Source organism: Nematolebias whitei, chromosome 12 (assembly GCF_014905685.2).
Source record: "Nematolebias whitei isolate Nwh7 chromosome 12, NemWhi1, whole genome shotgun sequence".
In the NCBI taxonomy this organism is placed as follows: domain Eukaryota; kingdom Metazoa; phylum Chordata; class Actinopteri; order Cyprinodontiformes; family Rivulidae; genus Nematolebias; species Nematolebias whitei.
In genome coordinates, this window is record NC_056509.1 from 21,741,668 (window position 1) to 21,746,254 (window position 4,587).

Here is a 4,587-nt window from a genome sequence, read left to right on the forward strand (position 1 = left end):
CCCCCCACAGGGCCCCCCACAGGGCCCCCCGAGGGACGCGGTCAAATGCCTTCTCCAAGTCCACAAAGCACATGTAGACTGGTTGGGCAAACTCCCACGCACCCTCCAGGACCCTGCTGAGAGTGTGGAGCTGGTCCAGTGTTCCACGGCCAGGACGAAAACCGCACTGTTCCTCCTGAATCCGAGGTTCGACTATCCGACGGACCCTCCTCTCCAGAACCCCCGAATAGACCTTACCAGGGAGGCTTAAGAGCGTGATTCCCCTGTAGTTGGAACACACTCTACGGTCCCCCTTTTTGAATAGGGGGACCACCACCCCGGTCTGCCAATCCAGGGGAACTTCCCCCGATGTCCACGCAATATTGCTTAGTCGTGTAAGCCAACACAACCCTACAACATCCAGAGCCTTAAGGAACTCTGGGCGAATCTCATCCATGCCTGGGGCCCTGCCACCGAGGAGCTTTTTAACCACCTCGGTGACCTCAGCACCAGAGATTGGAGGGCCCGACCCAGAGTCCCCAGTCTCCGCTTCCTCAGTGGAAGACGTGCCGGTGGGATTGAGGAGGTCTTCAAAGTATTCCGCCCACTGACACACAACATCCCGAGTTGAGGTCAGCAGCACACCACTCCCACTATAAACAGCGTTGGTGGCGTACCGCTTTCCCCCCCAGAGACGCCGGATGGTGGACCAGAATTGTCTCGAAGCCGTGCGGAAGTCGTTCTCCATGGCCTCTCCAAACTCCTCCCATGCCCGAGTTTTTGCCTCAGCAACCACCCAAGCCGCATGTCGCTTGGACTGCCGGTACCCATCAGCTGCTTCTGGGGTCCCACAGGCCAAAAAGGCCCGATAGGACTCCTTCTTCAGCCTGACAGCATCCCTCACCGATGGTGTCCACCATCGGGTTCGAGGGTTGCCGCCGCGACAGGCACCGACAACCTTGCGGCCGCAGCTCTGGTAAGCCGCTGCGACAATAGAGGCACGAAACATGGTCCACTCACACTCAATGTCCCCCACCTCCCTCGGAACATGTTCAAAGTTCTCCCGGAGGTGGGAGTTGAAACTCCGTCTCACAGGAGACTCTGCCAGACGTTCCCAGCAAACCCTCAGAATACGTTTGGGTCTGCCAGGTCTGACCGGCATCCTCCCCCACCATCGGAGCCAACTCACCACCAGGTAGTGATCAGTTGACAGCTCCGCCCCTCTCTTCACCCGAGTGTCCAAGACATGTGGCCGCAGATCAGATGAGACGATGACAAAGTCGATCCTCGAACTGCGGCCTAGGGTGTCTTAGTGCCAAGAGCACATATGGACATCCTTATGCTTGAACAAGGTGTTCGTTATTGACAATCCATGACGAGCACAGAAGTCCAACAACAGAACACCACTCTGGTTCAGATCAGGGGGGCCGTTCCTCCCAACCACACCCCTCCAGGTCTCACTGTCATTGCCCACATGAGCATTGAAGTCCCCCAGTAGAACAAGGGAGTCCCCAGAAGGTGCACTTTCCAGTACCCCCTCCAAGGACTCCAGAAAGGGGGGATAATCTGAACTGCCGTTTGGTGCATAAGCACAAACGACAGTCAGAACCCGTCCCCCCACACGTAGGCGGAGGGAGGCCACCCTCTCATTCACCGGGGTGAACCCCAATACACAGGCACCAAGTTGGGGGGGCAATAAGTACGCCCACGCCTGCTCGGCGCCTCTCACCAGGGGCAACTCCAGAGTGGAAGAGTGTCCAGCCCCTCTCAAGGAAACTGGTTCCAGAGCCCGAGCCATGCGTAGAGGTGAGTCCGACTATTTCTAGCCGGAACCTCTCAGCCTCACACACCAGCTCAGGCTCCTTCCCCATCAGTGAGGTGACATTCCACATCCCAATAGCCAGCTTCTGTAGCCGAGGATCAGACCGCCAGGGTCCCCGCCCTCGGCCACCACCCATCCCACATTGCACCCGACCCGATCTATACCATTAACATCCAACATATGTAAAATAATGGAGAAAATGATAAATGAAAGATTAATATACTATATGGAAAATAAAAGACTTATGTCAAAGTATCAGAGTGGTTTCAGGAGAGGGAGAAGTACAATGGACCCAGATTTATGTTTAGAGCATGAAATTAGAAAGGCTCAAGTGAATAAAGAGAGTGTTGTGGCAGTATTTTTTGATATAGAGCGAGCGTATGACATGATGTGGAGGGAAGGATTATTAATCAAAACTAGAAGAATGGGTATCAATGGTCGTATGTTTAGATGGATTAAGACTTTTTTAGAAGGAAGACAAATACAAGTGAAAATAGGGAAGGATTATTCTGAGAGTTGTAATATAGAAAATGGGACACCACAGGGTAGTATAGTAAGTCCATTATTATTTTCAGTGATAGTTAATGATATGTTTAAGGAAGTAGAGAGTGGAATGGGATTTTCACTTTGTGCTGATGATGGGGCAATGTGGAGAAGAGGAAGAAATCAAGAATTTATTATAAAGAAGCTTCAGGGAGAAATTTTAGTTGTAGAAAAATGGTCGTATAAATGGGGAGTTAAATTTTCTGTAGATAAAACTAAAATAACGTTCTTTACAAGGAAAATAGTTGATGAGAAAATCAAGCTAAAATTATATGGTCAGGAGATGGAAAGAGTTAAAGAATTTAAATTTCTCGGGTTTTGGTTTAATGAAAGAATGACATTGTTAGGATTTTCTAGGCAGGAGCGAACCCAGTAGTGCAGACAGGGACTCAACTCGGCAGAATACAAAAATAGGAATTTAATGATAAATAAAGATACAAAATAACAGGCTGACGGGGAAGCAAAACTTACATGAACAGGAAGATAAGGCACGGGAAACTCAGGAGGACTCAGGGGACACGGAAGACTCAGGGAACTCGGAAGACTCAGGGGAACACAGGAGACCCAACGAGTACGACGCGACAACAAACAAGACTGACAGACGGCTTATATACAGGGACAAGACGAGACGTGATTACGAACAGCTGGGACGAGACAAGGGTGGCACTAATAGAACTAACAAGGGAGCACTAGGAAACACAGACACAAACCGGGCCACAAAAAGGTACCATCCTTACAGTACCCCCCCCCCCAAGGACGCCCCCAGGCGTCCCCCCAAAAAAAACCTTCCCGAAGGACTTGGGAGGGTGGAGGGCGGCACTGCAAGGGTGGAGGGCCCGAGGATAACACGAGGAAGAAACCAAAGACCTGAGAAAAACTATGACTAACCACAAGGAGGGAACACAAAGAATCTGGACGGTCAAGGGACCGTCCCTAGGAGTCATTGTTCTGGCGGGCGGCCGGGAGGCCATCCATCAAGGCGGGCCGGGGGGGGGCGGCCAGGAGGCCATCCAATACATAGGACCAGAGAGACCGCGGCAGGCGGCGATGAGGACTTGGAGAACGCAGCATGCGTCAAGGAGTCCTGGGGAACTACAGCACGCGTCAAGGAGTCCTGGGGAGCTGCAGCATGCGTCAAGGAGTCCTGGGGAGATGCAGCATGCGTCAAGGAGTCCTGGGGAGATGTAGCATGCATCAAGGAGGCCTGGAGCTCTGCAGCAGACGACGGAGAGGCCTGAAGCTCTGCAGCAGACGACGGAGAGGCCTGGAGCTCTGCAACAGACGACGGAGAGGCCTGGAGCTCTGCAGCAGACGACAGAGAGGCCTAAGCTCTGCAGCAGACGACGGAGAGGCCTGGAGCTCTGCAGCAGACGATGGAGAGGCCTGGAGCTCTGCAGCAGACGACGGAGAGGCCTGGAGCTCTGCAGCAGACGACGGAGAGGCCTGAGGCTCTGCAGCAGACGACGGAGAGGCCTGGGGCTCTGCAGCAAAAACGGGAACGGAGTCTTCTGCGGCAGGAATGGAAACCTCTGTAGCAGGAACAGGAACTGAATCTTCTGCGGCAGGAACGGAAACTTCTGTGGAAGGAACAGAATCTTCTGCGGCAGGAACGGAAACTTCTGCTACAGGAACAGAATCTTCTGCGGCAGGAACGGGGTCTTCTGCGGCAGGAACAGGAACTGAATCTTCTGCGGCAGGAACGGAAACAGGAACAGGAACAGAATCTTCTACGGCAGGAACGGAGTCTTCTGCGGGAGGAACAGGAACAGAATCTTCTGCGGTAGGAACGGAGTCTTCTGCGGCAGGAGCAGGAACAGAATCTTCTGCGGCAGGAACGGAGTCTTCTGCGGCAGGAACAGGAACAGAATCTTCTGTGGCAGGAACGGAATCTTCTGTGGCAGGAATGGAAACAGGAACAGGAACTGAAACGGAGTCCTCCTGGACCCCCTCGGAATAGGAGAGGCGAGGAGTGTCTGTCTGGACCCCCTCGGAACAGGAGGGGTGAGGAGCGTCTGTGTGGACCTCCTCCGAACAGGAGAGGTGAGGAGCGTCTGATGGGACCCCTTCAGAGCAGGAGAAGTGAGGAGCGTCTGTCTGAACCCCCTTGGAGCAAGAGAGGTGAGGAGCATCCGACGGGACCCCCTCGGAACAGGAGAGGTTAGGAGCGTTTGTCTGGACGTCCTCGGAACAGGAGAGGTGAGGAGCGTCTGTCTGGACCCCCTCGGAGCAGGAGAAGTGAGGAG